The 19849-nt window shown below is 34.3% G+C and overlaps 1 long non-coding RNA gene across 2 annotated transcripts; it reads left to right on the forward strand.

Moving 5' to 3' along the window:
• The first annotated feature begins 2630 nt into the window (after window positions 1–2630).
• On the forward strand, window positions 2631–10016 carry LOC110095080. Of its 2 annotated transcripts, none has more exons than XR_003701765.1 (2): window positions 2631–3685; window positions 9323–10016. It is a non-coding gene; the product is annotated as an uncharacterized LOC110095080 (long non-coding RNA). The 2 variants fall into 2 exon arrangements; XR_003701764.1 differs by having other exon boundaries at window positions 2636–3769.
• Window positions 10017–19849: the final 9833 nt, after the last annotated feature.

Genomic DNA, 19849 nt, shown 5'->3' on the forward strand with positions numbered 1-19849 from the left:
TAGGACTAAAACAAAACAAGTAAAAAGAGCTAGTATTATAGTCAAACATTACTACTAGGGCAAAACTACAATGCACAATATTAGAAGCAAAGTGCTAATGTAAAGTTGCTAAAGTTGTAAATAAAACGTTAGTATTGGTGTCGAAACAATGAAAAGTATAAAACTAAGTGCTACTGCTAAATCTCCACTAAGCTAAGTTTGATAGACAACCTCTAATAGAGGCCGTAAGTCCTGCTTTAGCAGCCAATCAGGGTATTGGGGAAACTTTCTAGGACATTTCATGTCCTTGATAATATACATGCTACTTTCAATGAAAGAAGTAAGTCCTACAATTAACATGCTAGGGAAACTTCCAAGTGAAGTAAACCAGCCCTAAGCTAAACCTAAAACTTACGGGCAACTTCAAAACGAAGTTGTAAGCCCCGACCTAAACTTAAAACCTACGGGCAACTCTTAAGCGGAGTCGTAAGCCTCGACCTAAACCTAAATCTATGGGTAACTCCCAAGCAGAGCCGTAAGCCCCAATCCAAACCAAACCGCCATAACACTAAAACCCACATTAATAACTTCAGTTTTCTCGGGATCCTTGAGAGGAGGTAATCCATGATTGCTAATCAGATTTTTGGCCACTACGATCAATGATTGTTAGTGTTGGTATACTGAGATCTACGGTATTCCCGGGATGACGAAACCATAGGATTTTGATCGGGTCTTGCCCTCATAAGATTAAAACACTTGCACATCTAAAAATTAATTCTTCCTTAATCGTGGGTTCTCTTCTATATGATAGGAGGGGTAATTAACTATGGAGGCTTGCCCTCATAAGTAGGAACCCATAACTAAATAAATCTCGATGTAATTATCATGGGAAATCTGGTTCATTAACATCCAATCTACCTTAGGGAAAAATGGAACCTTAAGCCCATGAAGCCGGATTCTTGTCGTAAGCGCCATCTTTTCCTAAGAGAACATAAAGAGACATATTCTTGATACAAAGCATGCATATTTGATGTCTCAACTTTATATCTTTTTGAAAAGCAAGGTGTGTGTATTAAACAATCAAATTGAAATTTTGAGTTTGATTTCTATTCAATTTATTTTAATGGTTTTTTTTTAATAAATTTCTAGTATTAATTTTAGTTTCGCTATGCCTATGATGTCAGGCATTAAAAGAGAAGCATAATATTAAGTTAAGTGTTGCATAGATGAGTATGCTTAGGTGGTTGAGTGGCTTTACTCTTAGAGACAGGATATAAAATGAGCATATAAGTGAAAAAGTTTAAGTAGCTCCAGTGGAAGATAAGATTAAAGAGAGTGGCCTTAGATGGTTTGGTCACATAAAACGGTGGCCTTCCGTTGACTTGGTGAGGAAAGTAGATGTCCTAGATTTGACTTATTTAAGAAAGGTTGAGGTAGACCTAAAAATACTTGGTTAGAAAATATTAGAAATGACCTTTCTTATTAGATTTAAATGAGAATTTAACTCTTAACATGACATAATGGAGAAAAAAGGATTCATGTTGCCGACCCCACTTAGTGGGATAAATTCTTCTTGTTGTTGTTGTATGCCTATGATGATGTTGAGGAGAATGGGTTTTTCTTGCTAACTATTCTCCCATCTTCAGGTTCAATTGAATTCATTATGTAGTTTGGTTCATTGTTGCTATTAGGTTGGTTCACTACTTTTATTGCATTTATTCTCTATTTCTTTTTGGGTTCCTTAAGGTTCATAGTTTATTGCTACTGTTGGCCTGGTTAATTATTGTTTAATTCTTTGCTGGTTTGGTTGATGGGTGTGACTCGCAATTTCCAATACCTATGTTGTCGCATTTGGTGTGAGGAATTTGGCTCCCTTACGCTTTTGGGATTGTTATTACAACTTGTGACTTGTGAAATTGTGATTCCTTGTGATCCGAATGATTATCCCCATTTTGACCCTTCAAATAGGAAACATGATAGAGGTTGGCAATCCAATTAGACACAAGTTCAATCCACACCTATTTTGATTTTACTATTCATAATTAAGGGACTAAAAAACTTGTTTGCCTAGATTTTCTCAAAAAATTAAAATCTTTTCATGATCATCTAAAAATCCAACTCAATCATTCATATGGAAACACATAATTAAATTCATTGAAAGAAACTATAAAACTTTTAGTCAACATTATGGAGGAATTATCACATATTAGATTTCTTTAATATGCATGATACGTGTTCGCCTTTGGTACATCAAAATACAAAGATGAAGGATAAGTCTGATCACGATGCAATCAGCTTTTTTTTTTCTTACCTGAAACAAGAATATTTGGTGGGATAGAAAGCTCATTCTGATAAACAAGTTAAATACAGAGTTTATAATATGTGGGCAGTAATATAACATGTTATGTTGATATTTTAAAATAACATAAGTATTCATAATCATACATAATTAGCTTTAGTACAATAAGCCCAAAAAAATGCATGCTTGGATAACTGAATAAGTAGAGAGCACAATTATAAGTAATAATCATGGGTATCTATAATGAATGAAAATATAATTGGTAAGAATCCAATTATTCAGTGCATTATGCCACTCAAATATTAAGATCAAAATGCAATTTACTCAAATATTTCTATTCTTATTTTTATTTGTTATAGTTTTAGAAATGTCGTATAAAGATTGTCTAGATTTTGACATATTTTTAAGTTATATGATCATTATTTAGTCCATCGGTCTATCATAACTGTTGATAAGTATTGGACTTAACTCCAACATAAAAATTATCAATTGGCTTCTTAATAATGCTTTGGACTATTTCATATAATTATTGAGTAGGTCTGTCTTAGAGCCAAACTTATGACTTGCTACATAGATGTGATGACCTCGAGAGGTTACATTCTGAAAATGAATTTTCTTAATAAGAGTCTTTGAAGGCAATAGAAAATGAAAAAAAAAAAAAAATTGTGAGATTCACAATTGGGTATTTAGTTCCAATCTATGGTGATGTATAGTTTCTTGATTAGATTGTTAGAGGAGATTTAAAATCATCATTTGATTGCAATTATTATAAACTTTTGCATGGGTGTTTGTCATGGGACTCAAGTCTTAACGATTATAGTATTTGGGATGTGGAGGATTGAACTTGAAATTTGGGACTTTTAACTCTACTATGCAATCAAGACAACCTACTTGAGAATGCGAGCTCAGCATGATAAGGATTTTGAATTTGAAAGAGGTTTGCAAGCTTTACATGATAAGGATTTTGAATTTGAAAGAGGATTGTGAGCTTTACAAGATAATTGCACATCTTTTGAGACATATGTACGCTTCATAGGGCAAGTTGGATTTGAAGTTGTACTATTTTTAGTGTGTGCGATATTTTTTAATTTTAGGTTTAAGAGCTGGTTTGTTTATCAGAGCATATACGCATGAGTTTGTGTTCTTTTTTATCTTTCCAATGAGACATGCTTCTCATTTTAAGTTTTCATTCATTTTTATTTTTTATTTTTATACTTTTTTATCACATTTGTAGTCAAGGTTCTTTTCATTTTATTTTTTTTAGTATTTTCACTAAATAATTTTGCACTCTCTTGGCTTTGCTCTTGCAGGGGGCATTTGGGTGAATATTGGTCCAGCCTAAAAGCATATATAATCGATGTCTTAAGGCCTCATGGCTAAGGACTTTAAACCCACCACGCTTAAAAAGTGTGCATTAGACTTAATATACCTCCATGAAAATAAGTATGACGCGTGATGGAGTATTCTCATTGAGTTGAGATAATATCATAGGTCTTTAACTCATCATGCTTAAAAAGTGTGCATATGTTTTTTTTATATGCAAAGGAACATTACATCGTAACATGGTTTCTGTGCATCAAAATGATGCTTGCAGGTAGTTATACAGATCGGCGAGGATGCTTTTGACATTATACTGTGTTGTAAGGCGAGTATTGGCGATGAGGCGAATAATTAGGATTAGAATTGAGAGAGAGAAAGAAAGAGTTGTAGAGAGGGTGGTTGAGAGAAAGGGATAGACAAAAATATAAAGGAGAGGGAGTGACAGAGATAGGGGGTGGTCTAGAGGTGGTCGAATGACAATTTTTGCTGGCATAGGTTGGAGGTTGGGTGGCTTTTTGGTAGCATAACTTTTATAGTCCTTAAGCAGAATTTGACTTCAATCCTCATAAACAAAAAAAAATTACAACTTTAAATTCTTCATAATTTTAAATGCCTTCTCTTTACCATTTAACCTTAAATTTGCACGTCTCAAGATCCCTTATTCCCCTTCACACAGTGGTGCTCTCGTTAGTGCCCTTGCCAGTGACCTTTTCGTCACATCGACTTTGCTTTAGTCTTGTCGAGAGTTTCAAAAACTTGGAGACTAGCGGGACCGGTGAGGTGAGGTTAGGATTGGAGGTTAGGTCTTTAGGAGCAAGCTGGGCGGTTAGGGTAGCAGTGGGTTTTTGGAAGTCTTTGGTGAGAAGTGTTAGGAGATGAGATTGTGTATGATTAATGGTTTGGAGAGAAAAGCGGGTGCAAGTGAGAGAAAGTCTATGAAGCAGAAACGCAGATGAACATGTATGGCCATGCCGATATGTCAGAATTTTAATAAGTAAAAAACGATACACCATCGACACAATTATAGTTTTTTTTTTAATTATTAATATTATAATATTTTTTTTAATAAATACATCACCTGATAATTATAATATAGGGAGTTGTTTAAGAAGGTTCTTAATTAAAAATAATTAATTAGGAGATGTTTTCTAATTTAAGAGAGCATATTTGGGGGCTAATTTAGAGGGGATTAATTAGGAAATATTTCATAATTGAAGAGGGCAGATTTTGGGGCTGATTTAGGGGATGATTTGGAGGGGATTAATTAGGAAATATTTCTTAATTGAAGAGGACATATATAGGAGCTGATTGGATTGGATTAATTAAGAAATGTTTCCTAATTGAAGACGACAGATTTATGGGCTGATTTGAGGGCTGATATGGGAGCGAAATAATTAAGGAAATAGGAGGTAATTGGGAGAGGGATGTTTGGGTATTTATTGTTTATTGTTTTCTTTAAATAGGTGATTTTCCTAGGATTAGGGCAAGGTGTTATTTGCTGAAATTAGATTGTTCTTGGGCTATTTGGACTCTAACCAACGGTTAGAGATTTGGTAAAGCCAGATCTTCCTCTCTAATTGAAGATTCACTTGTATCTTGTCTTTTCTTTCATAAAACTTTCAATAAAAAAGTGTTCATGTGTTTTATTCTTGATTTTCTTAGCATTGGTTTTCTGAAATTGCTGAAATCAGATTTTAGCTAAGGCTTTTCCTAAATTTTCGCAAGCACTTCCTATCAAATTGGCATCAGAGCAGATTTTGGGATTGTTTTTGAGCTATTTCTATGAAAACCAGTAGCTATTTTTTGGCCGGAAGAGGGATTGTTTGCTGTTTTTTGGTGTCAAGATCCATATTTTTGAGTCTACAAAGATCTGGATATTGATGGCAGTCAAGAAAGTGGATATGTTGGAAGAACGCCTTGAAGGGGAGATGAGCCAAATGAAAGCAATAGTGGATGATAGAATTCAGCCATGGAAGGCCAAGTTTTAGATCTCCACGAGATGGTGAAAAAGATATTGGAAAATCAAAATCAAACGGGGGCATCGGAGGCAAGGGTTTCTGTAGGGAGAAATACAAATTTTGAAATTCGTTGAGGGAAATGATGTGGAGATCATTGAGGAGAGAGGTAGGAGGTATGAAGAGTGTGGTTATGTGGGGGTATGAAATAAGGGGTGCTAATTGGGATAGAAAAGATGGGGATTATGGTGGGAGGGGTGCTGGGGAGGAGAAGAGAAAGTGAAGAGGGTATGGGTATGAGCGTGGAAGGGAGGATCGGGACACTTGGGGAGGATCAAAAACTTGGGAAAGGAGAAATTGTGGAGGATTCAGGGAAAATGGAGGAGATCTAAAGATACGAAAGTTGAAGATGCCTATTTTTGAAGGGGAGGATGCACGTTGGTGGATCTACAAGGTGGAAAGGTATTTCCTCGTTAATGGGTTGACGGAGGAGGAAAAATTGACGGTAGCTGGCTTATGTTTGTAAGGGAAGGCGTTGTCTTGGTGCTAGTGGAGAGAGATGCGATAACCCATACCGAATTGGAGGGAGTTCAAGGATTTGACTGTTAGAACGATTCCTAACCGGCAGGGGAGGAGACTTCTACGAGCAGTTCTTCGCCTTGACACAGGAAGGTTCAGTGATAGAATACTGAGAGAGGTTCGAGTACCTTGCTACCTGATTGGACCGCATTTCTGAGACAGTGCTAGAGGGGAACTTCTTGAAGGGATTGACACCAGAGATCATGGTAACGATTAGAGTAATGAGGCCTCGTGACTTGGGAGAAGCTATGGAGCTGACACAACTAGTGGAGGTTCAGAAGTATCAGGAGAGGGGATCCAAAGGCAGTAGTTCAGGTGGCTTTTATAGGATGACTACTTTTTTAGCACCCAAAGGGCCTGTATCGGGCAACATTCGTGAGACTCCCAGGGAGAAGAAGCCAGTAGGAGGAGGAAGTGGGGGGAACTTCAAAAGACTAATTGAGATGGAGATGCAGGAGAAGAGGGCGAAGGGACTATGCTTCCGATGTGATGAGAAGTATACTTCAGGGCACAAGTGTAGAGACTGAACTCTTCAGTTTCTCATCGTCTGTGATGACAAGGAAACTGAGGGAGGTAAGAGTGAAGTAGAGAGAGGTGGAGGTCAAGCTGCATGTGGATGTGGCAAAGGTCTCCCTGAACTCAATGGTAGTATTCACTCGGAATCATGCCATGAAGGTGAAGGTGGAAATAGCAGACATGGAGGTAATGGTGATGATTGATAGTGAGACTACCCACTATGTCTTCTCTAACTAGGTCATGGGCAAATTGGGGGTGACATTGATGGATACAGGGTCTTATGGTGTGATGATAGGTACAAGAAAGGTGGAAACGGTTCAGGGGATAAGTTTGTGGAGTTGTGTTAACTATATCGGGGGTTCAAGTGAGGGAAGATTTTATCCCATTGGAGTTAAGGAGCACTGATGCCATCCTAGGGATGAAGTGGCTGCAGACCTTGGGGGCACCAAGGTCAACTGGGGAGCATTGACGATGGAGTTGATGGTGGAAGGGAGAAGAGTAGTGATCATGGGAGATGCATGGCTCACAAAAGTCATGGTATCACTTAAAACTATGGTGATGATCATACAGGAGATGGGGAATGTTATCTGGTGGAACTTCATAGGCTGAAGGGGATTAGATTGGAAGAGGGTGGAGACATTCCTCTTTCAGTGTAGCTATTGATTCAACAGTTCAGTGAGATTTCTTATCCGCCTCAGGGTTTGCCACACCTTCGAGGGAGCAGGAGCATGGTATTATCTTGAAGGAAGTAGTCTCACCTATCAGTGTCATCCGTATTTTTATCTCCAAGGATGAAGGATGAGATCGAGAGATTGATCAAGGAGATGCTGGAGTCAAGGATCATTCGGCCCAATGTTAGTTAATTTTTCAGTCCAGTACTATTAATCAAGTGCTTTAGCAGCAGTTTCCTTCATTCCACCTTGAGGACAAGATGACACTTTAGGAGGGGAGTATTGGTAGTCTGGTTGATTTGATCGGGAGAGAATTAGGAAATTTTCTAATAAAGAGGGAATTGTTTAGGAAGGTTTTTAATCAAAAGGAATTAATTAGGAGATGTTTCCTAATTGAAGAGAGCATATTTGGGCTGATTTAGAGCGGATTAATTAGAAAATATTTGCTAATTGAAGTGGGCAAATTTGGGGGATGATTTGGAGAGGATTAATTAGGAAATGTTTCCTAATTGAAGAGGACATATTTAGGGGCTGATTTTGAGGCGATAATTAGAAAATATTTCATCATTGAAGAGGGCAGATTTATGGGCTGATTTGAGGGTTGATTTGGGAGGAAAATAATTAAGGAAATAGGAGGGAATTGGGGGAAGCGATGTTTGGGTATTTGTTGTTTATTGTTTGTTTTAAATAGGTGATTTTCATAGTGTTAGGGCGAGGTTGTTTTGCTGAAATTAGATTGTTCTTAGGGTGTTTGGGCTCTAGCTGACGGCTAGAGATTTGGGAGAGCTGGATCTTCTTCTCCAATTGAAGATTCACTTATATCTTGTCTTTTGTTTTGGAAAACTTTCAATAAAAAAAAGTGTTTGTGTGTTTTATCTGAAATTGTAGAAATCAGATTTCAGCTAAGGCTTTTCCTAAATTTTTGCAAGCACTTTCTATTACTTGATAATAATAATAATAAATGAAAAATAAACACTTATAATAATAAATGAAATTCTTTATAACATGTGATGATTGTCATTTGATAGCAACACTAAAATATTAGTATTCTTGAATTTTCATTAATTATCACAAATTTCGCACTTGTATTTATATCTTACAGGCGAGTCGTCCCTTATGCTTAAGTGTTTGTGCATATTTGGCTTGTGTCAGGTCATGTTTAACCCATATAAGAATCTAATTTTGTCTCAAAATGCTTTTGACATAATTTTGAGCATGTTAGACATGTGTTAGGGCGTGGTAGAGACATGTTGGAGATGTGTCGTGTCCAACATATACATGAAAGGTGCTTGAACATGTTCGTGCTTCCTTGGAGAAAGTGCACGAGAGAATTCAAGAATGGGAATAGTTGGCTTGTGAAGTATTGAGGAGAGTGGAGCATGTTGATGTTTGTTGCTTGAATGGGAGAGAGGGCTCGCAGGAGAAGTGAATCACATGATGGGCTTTGTGAGAGCGTGATCAAGAGCGAAAAATAAGAACCGCAGTTGATTGAAAGTGCGATCGAGTGAACAGTTGGAGAAGGGACATTCGGGATACCAGACTGGATGCAATTTGATTATTTTGGATTTTTTAATAGGATATATTTATAAATGAATTTTTTTTAGTTATTATTATAATTTTCATATGTTTCTTGGATTGCCCTTTGCAAATTTTCAGGTCACTATCACATGTCAATTTTACAATCATGAAGCATGTATTATATGAAAATAACAATAGATTGTCTTTAAAAGATAATCATAACAAAATTTAACTAATTTAATGAGATGCGATAATGAGGGAATAAAATTTTAGATTACTTTTGATCTTAGCTTTTGATGTTTTTGAGTATTAAATGAATGCTTTAGCTTCCACTCATATATATGTTGTCATTTTTATCATGTGATGTATGCTGGGAAATTGAATAATTTTCCACTCTTCTCTTAGGAATTTCATGTCGAGTCATTAATTTATACAAATCTATAACTTTCTAATATACTGTATTAAATTTTTTCCTTAAAATATAGGTCGATGATTTACTTAACCAGAGGGACCAAATACATTCCTCATTCACGACAATGCGCACAGTCGCCAACTCAACTGCAACCATCAATGGTGGCAGTAGCAGTAGCAGTAGAACTCGCACTGATGACATCAGTATAGATAGCCAGTCAGAGGATGGAAGTTTGGATGGCAAGGACAAATCAAACAAGAAGAAATGGTTCAATCTTAATCTTGGCCGGTCTGATAAAAAATTGTGAACCCTCCTACCTATACAGATCATCTGAGACAAAAATGGAATAGCAAGGGCCACATATTCTTTTCGGTAATTGCTTGGCGTTCAGGTAACAACTTTTCACTGCTATGTTTGTTCTCATTCGTTCACATGAGCCTCTTATAGGTTGCTGTAAGTTTTGTTACCAGATCTTTAGATCTATCTACTTCTCTTTGCCTTTCTGCTTGGTGGCAGGTCAATTATGTTTGCCAATTTGTTTCTAGGGCTGTAAAGACATTTGTCACTGTTGATAATCCTCTCATTATTCTTGTTTCATAAGTAAAGCCAATTATAAGGATTTGAAACGGATTTTTGTACATAACAGAGACTGCAATAGCTTTTGGTTTCTTATCTGTTCTAAAATATATAAGATTTTATGTCGAATTGAACCTGTACAACCATGTCTGGGGAACTTCTTAAATGAACTTTGTGAAAGGCTGTATTCATTTTTGCTTCCCATTTTTGACATTTTGTGCTGCATTTCTGAAGTTTGTCAAAGCAATAGATTTCATGTTTATTTTTGTGAAGGGCTGTTCTCATTCTTTTTGGCATTTTATGCGGCCTTTATTGAATGCAAGGTTACTTATATCTTAAGAACTGGAATCATGACTATTGTTTCTTTGTTTTCAGAATATTGAACGAAAAGTTCACAGATATATGACTTTGAATTTACAATCTTCCGAAAGAGAGTGAAATTCTCAACCATTGTAGCAATGGAAAGCCACCCCTTGTCTATTTTTTTTTTTGGGTTTGGATCTATTGGAAGTATTATACATATTGTTAACAATATAAGCTTTAGGCCTCTTGATGGGATGTGGCTTTGTGTTCCTATATTAAGGTTTTGTTTGGGACGATTTTCTTTCTACTTAAAGCAGCTTTTCAGTATAAAATTTTTAATTTTTGTACTAAAAAGTTGCTTTAAGAAATAACACGAAAGTCTTCCCAAACGAAGCCTAAGGCTTCATTTGGAGGCTTTCTTACCGCTTTATAAAGCAGTTTTTTAGTACATAAATTTTTATCTCAAATAAATTGTGTTAAAAAGCTACTTTAAAAAGAAATAAGAAAATCGTCTAAATCCGGCCTAAATAAAATTTTTAAATATGTCAAGACCAATTCCTCTATCCTATGGCATAGGTCATCATTGGGCCATGCAATTCTTATGTCTCTCTTCCCATTTGATCTATTTATTAATTCATTATTTCATTTGAAGTTTGAGTACAATCCTCTTACCTTTTGGCATTTTATTCTCAGATCAAAATATAATTTTTGTATTGATTAAATAGGCTTTGCTTAACACGCTAAAATCACCCATGCCTATTTCATGTGAAAATTAAGATTCAATTGCTATTTAATGAATTAATGTAGCACGGTAATATTATAATTATTAATTATTGTAAAGAATATTTGTAAGGGGATTTTTGAATGGAGTTATACATTTCTACTTATGAACTTGACATCAAACTAAATTTGATTTGTGCCTTTTAGAGGATAAGGGTACTTGAATTTTTTTTTTTTTTTTTTTTTAACTTGCAATCTCATCAAAGATATTAAATTTAATTTCAAAATTTAGCATAAAGTTATGCTTGCAAGGTTGATAATACTCAGCCTACCCTTAGATGTAGGGGAATCAACATTTATCATTTAACAAGAAGAGCTCTTTATCATCCGGTGAATTATTATGTTCGGTCACTAGATGTCTGGACACCAAATCCAGACGTGTCACGTCACCTGAATGCACTGGGTCTCGGTGCATTTTGGTGACGCGGCGCATCTGGATTGGTGTCCGGACGAATACGGACACCGGATATAAAGGTTCGAAGGCGAATTAGAATGTGTCATGTCATTCAATACACAAAGGTATATGACATTGACATACAATTAAAAAGTTATGTGGTGCGTCTTGATCCAACTCTAGACAGCGTCTTGGTGACCGTACAGAATAATTTCACTTAATTTTTACCCATAATGAGATCTGTCACATATTGTTGTAGGACAAGAAACAAAGAGGAAGCATATAAGAGTTGAAGTGAGGATAGAATTTGTAATAGTCAATCTCTAGTTTTTGAAAAAATTTGGATTTCCAATAGGCATTTTATCTTGATCTTATTAATGATAAAAGGTCTTCCAAAATAAAGAGAAAACCCCAAATATTTGATCAGAAGCATCGAAGTCAAATAAGATGCTGTTTATTTTTTAAGATATAAAAATAAAATAATATACTGTTTCAACCAAAAATCTTTTGACAATAAGAAGCCTTTAAAATTGCCAAGAGGCAGAATCAAATGACATAGCTAAAAAGCCTCAAAAACAACTTTCTTCTAAGACCATTGAACCAAATAGCAAGCCTCAAAATAATTTTGCATAACCTATGACCACTTCAAAAAGGAGAATTATATAATATTAAGGTTTTGCTTGCGATAAATTTTTTATTGCTTTCTAAAGTAGCATTTTAGTTTTAGTATAAAAATTTTTAGTTTAAATTTTTTTGTACTAAAATGCTGCTTTAAAAAATAAAAAGAAAGCTATTTGAAGGACACCTTTCTTACTGCTTCTTAAAGCAATTTTTTAGTACAAAAATTAAAATTTTTATAAAAAAAAACTGTTTAAGAAGCAGTAAGAAAGCCGTCCCAAACAAAGCCAAAGAGCATACTCGGATTGGAGCTAACTTCAAGAAAGAAAAAGCTGTCTTTGGTAAACCAAAGGTTATTAATTTGGGAAGCACCATTGGCAGAAATGAAAGCCTTTGATGATTTTTTCAACCCCATTCATTTTGCCCATTGGAAAGACTCTGATCAACCTTTATTTTATATCCTTCAATGTTTTGTCAACTCTATTAGTTTAGGCCAAATTTCTTAAAATAATTTTTTAGTACAAAAATTAAAATTTTTATTAAAAAAAACTGTTTAAGAAGCAGTAAGAAAGCCGTCCCAAACAAAGCCAAAGAGCATATATACTCGGATTGGAGCTAACTTCAAGAAAGAAAAAGCTGTCTTTGGTAAACCAAAGGTTATTAATTTGGGAAGCACCATTGGCAGAAATGAAAGCCTTTGATGATTTTTTCAACCCCATTCATTTTGCCCATTGGAAAGACTCTGATCAACCTTTATTTTATATCCTTCAATGTTTTGTCAACTCTATTAGTTTAGGCCAAATTCCTCTCCAAGTTTCTACTTGATAAGAGTGTTCTTAGACCATTTCTTCATGAACTATAGCCAGCTTTAACAGCAAAAAGAAGAAGCCCTTCCTTCAGTTTATCTGCTTAAGTAATTTGACTCTATCAATGTCTAATGATGCTTTGCTGAATCAAAATATATTAAGAAATGCTTTATCTTTCACTGCAGTGATTGATTAATTTAAGCAATCAGTAAAAGCTGTCAGATTGCTGCTAATCAACACTGACCAAATCATAATTATATATAATTACACCTTTTATTTCTATTCTTATTCATTTTTCAGGATTTTGGACCATTTTATTTTTAATTTATTCTTTTGTACATAAATATTTTTTATGATTATGGAAGCATATATGGAAAATTTTATTTTAGGATATAAAATTTTTATGAAGTTAAATTTCTATATGGATATTAAAAGAAAAAGTAGATTGAAAATTAAAAAAATTACCCTTTATGTTTTTATGTTAGATTCTTTTAGGAAGGAGTGAGGGATCAGTGTCTATTGGATTACCAAAAAAAAAAAACAAAGTGTCTATTGGATCATATGTGAGCCATTGGGAGAGTATTCTCTTCAAAGAGAATTCATATCCTTCACAAAGTATTGGAGTGAAGAAGGTAGGTTCAAAAGGGTAATTTTTATACTAGAAAGTTGTTTTGAGAAGCAATAAGAAAGCCATTCCAAATGAAATCTTAGGATTTGTTTGGGACGGCTTTCTTACTACTTCTTAAAGTAGATTTTTAGTTGAAAAATTAATAATTTTGGACTAAAAAGCTACTTTAAGAAGCAGTAAGAAAGCCGTCCCAAACAAAGCCTTTGTCTCAAATGCTTCATTCCATTAAGCAAAATTGAAATAATAATAGTGCAAATCGAGTTATATAAAATTTTATTTTTTTCCCCCATCGAAGAATTCAAGCGAAAGTGGGTAAAATAGGTCATGGATAAACAAAAGTTTGAGGGTGTATCAAGGTTTTATTATCTTGAGAAGCAATATCTAAATGAGAGAAAGCAATGGACTTATATATTCCAAAGGATAATTACAAAGACATGAGTCCTATAGTTCTTGCAATTCATAAGAGGCTTGTCCAATAAATGAGGGGTAAGTTTACATTAACCATTTTGATGTGAGTATAGGAATTGAACTTCTATTTTCTCAAAAATTGAAAGAGAAACCTTAGATTAGCCTTATAATACTTCAAACAAGTATATGCCTAAATTAGAAAATGCATTCCCTAGCAAATCTAATGCATGTAGTAGGGATATAAAGATATTATAAAAAATGTGCATACAACAACAACATCAAGCCTTTATCACATTACGTGGGATTTATTACATTAATCATTTTTCTCCATTGTCATGTTAAGAGACACAATGTAAGATAGTTAACTAATAAGTATGAATAAATCCTACAATCTCATCTAATAGGAAATATAAAGAAAAATATCTTCACATGAGGGCCTTTATGCATTATGATCATATGTCAACTAGAGTTTTTTTTACTAATATGGTGTCTATAACCTATGGAATATAGCATATATTACGATATAACATTTGACACTTGATTTTCATCGACATCTCTTTAGAATCAATCTCCCTTTTCCCATGTCAATCATCCAAACGATCTGAGTGACAAGATTTCGAGCTAGTGTACGTAGAGGTTCCTGACGTGAGCATACTGCACAAGGGTACATACATGATGGAGGCAATGGCATATCTCGATTGGGTTAGACCTAAGCTCAGCTCGATGCCGCCAAGGACTAAGCAAGGAATTATCATTCAAGCTTTATAATAATAATAATAATTATTATTATTATTATTATTTAGTAAACTAATGGAATCAATATATTATTTGGATTGATACTTCAACAAGAAATCCCTAAATTTATTGTTTGTCTCATAGTATTCCTCCCCATCTCCAGTTCAGAGTATTTGTTTTTTCACACAGCTAAGTCAAATCAAAGACTAAGCTAAACATGCTACTTGCTGAACTATAATATCTTTATTTTTATTGTCCTCAATAGGTTCTTTAATCAAACTTTAGCATGATTATTAAGTAGAGGCCCAGTCGCAGAGAAAAAAACAATTATATTATTATTTTTTCTTTGGAGTATTTTGTTTTTTTATTCATCCAATGATTTTATTACAAAATTGCCACTTAGTAATGATCCAAATGAAGGTGACAACATGAAGACAAAATTAGAGACCAATCTTGTTTTTGCCTATAATTAAATTCAATATAAAAAAAATAATTGAATTCAATATATATAGTGATATATTCTATGCTAAGCTATTTCTTTTGAGTAAACCTTAATTTACTGCAGTTAAATTATTCTCTTGTCTTTAACTTTCTTGTTTTTTATTCTTCCGAAAGGTTTATAATATTTCATATCCACCCTTTAAATTTATAAATTGTTTTAAAAGCTCGTCATGCAAATGAAAAATGTGCAATTTATTATTTAACAAATTTATTGCTCGTTATAAAATATTTATTTAATGATGGCTTATTTTCTTAGGATCCATTTGAGATAAATTTTATTTTTAATAGGTTATTGTTTATTTTATTTTATGTATGTTTTGACATAAAATGAAATGTATTTGGTATCTTAAAAAAATTATTTTATTTTATTATTGAATATCAAATAAGTTGATTTATGTGATAGTTATGGCGGTCGTCGGCGGGTAGTGGTAGCAGCTAATGTCTTAGGTTTATACGAAGATCGAACGCATATAAATGAATTAGAGAATGTATGAGTCGCCATAAATTTTACGAAGAAAATTTTGGAAGGGACAAAATCATGGGTTTTGACGTCGTTGAAAGGATTCAACAAGTGTTTGTCATTAGTTCTAAATGACATCTTTCCTCGTGATTGAAAAAGATGTTGATATATTATAGTGAACCAAAAACTATATAGAATATATTTTCTGATGGAATTCGAAAAAGCCTTGAGGCATGGGAGTTATTTTCAAAAGATTATTTGTTGTTTGTTTGATCATTCTCTTTTGAGAAAGGGAGATTTGAAATCAAGAAGTCCAACATAAAGGATGGGGCTAGTGTCAAGAGTTAGAGTGCATTGATAATATGCATTAATCTTATTAGTGATGACATACGTAGATGATATAAAGGACGAATGGTAAAAAAGTTGGTGGGCATTGATGTAGTCGAGTAAACAATGGTTAGGAGCCTGTAGTGAGATGATAATGATTAGGAGATTGTGTAGTCAGGTTATGATGGTTAGGGAATTATAGTTATGTGATGATAACTAGATAGTCATGGTCAGATAATGGTGATTAGATGAACATAATCGAATGACAATGATAAGAGGTCTACAGTTAAGTGATAGTGGTCAGATGTTTGTAATTGAGTGCAATGGTCAAAAGAATATAATAAGATGATAGGGGTTAGAGGACCAAAATCGAGCGATGGTGGTTGGAGGACCAAACTCAAGTGGTGGTCCGGCAGAAGTCCGAGCCTCAAGTGATGGTTGCACGAAAGTTCGGGCCTTAGGTGGTGGTCCGATGGAGCCCAGGGCCTCAAGTGGTAGTCCTGCGGAACTCCGGGCATTAGGTGTTGGTCTGACTGAATTTCGGGCATCAGGTGGTCTAGGAGGGAAGGAAGCAAGAGCGATCTTCGATCTCTTTCTTTTCTCCTTAGGCTTAGGGGTCCCCTTCCAAGAGGAAGGAGAGATCTATCTATAGATTTCCTAGATTATCATGGCATGTAAATAGGAGGAAGATCAAGGGTAAATGGGGAGTGGTTTGGATGGATGACCGATGTTGAATCTCTTGATCGTGGACCATTCGATAGACATGCGGAATTCCGTAATCTTGGGCTTGTTGGATTCTTCTCATCGAGCCGCTCGATTACTATAAGCATGCCATGTTTGGAAACCGTTTGGTAATCCAAATTGTGGTTTAAAGCTTCAAACAATGCTTCGGGTCCTCGAATTGGACCCATTTGGGCTTGGGCTCGGATTGAGTCGAATTTGGTGTCGTTGGGTTCGTATTTCTGAGACGTTCAGTTTGACTATAAATTTGCTGAAATTTGAGTTTGGATGGTCCCAATTTTAATTTTAGAAGTTTCCAACTTGATTTTGCCTCGAGATATGTGCATGATCAAGATAATTTTAATGATGTATCAATTTTCTTGTGAACAAAATCTTTTATTTATGAATAAATATTTTATATGTTAACAGGAACGTTTACTTCTAAGTAAATAAATATTAAATATTTATTTTTTTTATTGTGATTTTACTTTTACTGTTATCACTTTTATGCTCCCTGTGTTAAGCTGCTTCTACCTTAGACCAAATCTGTCTCAAACATATGATTTCTTCAGTAACAATCCCCATTACAACGCTTTGGAGAAAAATTTCTATTTTTTCTCCATTTCTACTACCGTTTACTTTACCTGGAGGGAACTGAATAAGTGGAGGTTTACTAATACTTGGGACAGTCGTTCTATTGTTAAAGATGTTATTATTAATGCTATTCGAGCCAAAGCTAGAAACTGAAAGTATAAGGATAAACTGGAGGTTCGGTTTAGAGAAATTTTGGGTTAATCTTCTTTTTCCCATCTCTATCTGGCCTGGTGACCTGTATTATTCTGAGAATTTTTTCTTGGATGGTTATGTCTTGATGTCGGGTTTGCTCAGCCCCATTTTCTGCGTATGCAAGATTGGTTGTGTTAGCCGTTCTATGGTTTTATGCTGTTGGTTACTGGATTCATTTTTACTAGTTGCTCTATTCTGGTGGAAATTGATTGGGTTTTGCTGCTAGTTTTTTGGCTATTTTTTGAGGTTACAGACAATGATGAGCCAAGGTCTACACCATCCATTCCCTTGGATGGTCTGTTTTTTTTTTGGCAATCAGGGAGTACTTTTGCTATTTTGGTTTTTTGGATTTGTTTAGGACGCTGAGATGGTCCTCTGCCGTCCTTTTAGGGCTTGCGACAACCAGTGTTCTATCTTGCTGCTGGGTGATCTTTGCCAGTGCTGGGTGATTGCTTTCTTTCTCCCTGATTTCAGCTATGATGTTATTGGTGTAGACCATATTTTCGTGAGTCCAACCTTTTTTGATACTTCCTTTTGCACATGGGGGTATAGAGGTTTTACCTATATTTTGTTTTTGCTATTTTATTACTGATTTGTAATCTTTCTTGATTCAATATATGAGCTTTTGCCCCCGATTTTCCAAAAAAAAAAAATTAAATTAAATTAATGGTAAACAAACTGACCGTTTATTTCGCAATATTTCGCTAGTGGTAAAATATCATCAGCTTGACAATCAAAACTTTTCGCTATCCAATGAAATAATAATAATAATAATTTTTTGTCTTTTGTTGTCGGCAATTAAAAAAAAAAACTATGGTAAACTGAGCGCCAAATATGAGGTGTAGCTTCAAAGAAGGATAAAGTCGATAAAATCCAATTTTTATCCTCTCATAAGATGTGTCCATGCCACCAACCATTAATTTAAAAAATAATAATTTAATTTAATATTAAAATTAAATTGCGTTTAATAAATTTAAAATAATTGAAACTTCAATGTCAATCCATAATAATAAATTATAAAAATAAAAACATTCACATTTTTTATGCATCATTAGATAATAATAAACAATAAAAATGAAAATCTCACGCATCAACTTGTTTAGCTATACTCTCCTGACAATCTCTCATATTAAGAATATTTGCGACTAAAGCTAATTCGTGAGCCGACTCGAGTTTGACTTGATAAATAGCTCGTGAGCAGAACACGATCTAATGAGTCAAGTTTAAGTCGGTCTCGACTCGAGCAAGCTTGTTTAAAATATTAAATATGAAACATATATTAAAATTTATGAGTTCATTTATAAAACTATTCAAAATATTTTAAAATTATATCTCACACACGAGCTATCTCACACAAACGCGCGCGCACACGCACACATCTTCTAATTACTCGTTATTGTAATAAATTTATTATGAATTATTAATTGAATCATAATCACTTTATCTTTTTTATTATATAAGAGCTCGTTCGTGAGCCAGCTCGGGCTTGTAAAATTAAGCTCAAGCTCAAATTAAAGATGACTTTAACTCAACTAGACTCATTTACACCCCCCCTATCTCATGCCAACTTTTTTCACTTTCCTTTTTTATTTATTTTTTATTTTTTATTTTTAGCTTTTTTTTTCACTTTTCTTCAGTCTTTTTGTGAAAATAATAATAATAAATAAACAAATATTTTTAAATTAATTTTAAAAATAAAAATTACATCATTTTAGTGTTGATCATTTCCTGTAAAGTCTTTAAGCTAAATAAAGAAATATGATTACTCATTATAATTTAATATAAATTAAACTTCATAAAATAATAATATTTGTCAATAGGACTAATTATTATAAAAAAATGGGCCAATGCTCGTAGGTTAGAATGCAAATTAATTACCATTTGAGTCTCTATGTGTACGATTATGTAAATATATTAATGAAAAATTGTATTGAATTAAGCTTATTATAAATTCTTAGAGTTTTTAACATTTAAATTATATAATTTATATTAGTAAAACAGGATTTGCTGTATGTCAACGTGGGCAATATTTTTTTTTAATTAAAGTAAATGTATTTTTTATTTTAATGAAAGGTGATTATTAATGTTAATCTTCTTAATTAATATTTCATAACAAAAATATTAAAATTTTATTAAAATTTGACTCGACCTTAAAACCGACCAGGACCCGACAAGGAAACCATGGGTTTCTGGTCAACCCATTATCATACAATTCAAATTTGGATTTGAGATTTCGACCTGTTTATAAAGTCTGATAAGATTCGAATTGACCCTAAAATTCGAAATCAATCTATGTTGACCCACCAATTACCTAGTATCCGTTGGCGCACTCGGTTCGACTTCGCCCCTTGGCCTCGCGTGACCGCTCCATTGGTTGTAAAGGCTGCCACAACAAGGTTTGCACGGCCAAAGGTCATAGAGACCGCCAAGTACTCCTTTCCATGCACACTGCCATTCAGTTCTACGACGTCCAAGACCGCATCGAGAACGACCTCCCCAACAAAGTTGTGATAGGCTCATCAAGAACATCAAAGCTGCCATTGACGGACTCGCAGAAC

The sequence above is a fragment of the Dendrobium catenatum genome, unplaced genomic scaffold (assembly GCF_001605985.2).
Source record: "Dendrobium catenatum unplaced genomic scaffold, ASM160598v2 fragScaff_scaffold_993, whole genome shotgun sequence".
NCBI classification, from domain to species: Eukaryota; Viridiplantae; Streptophyta; class Magnoliopsida; order Asparagales; family Orchidaceae; genus Dendrobium; species Dendrobium catenatum.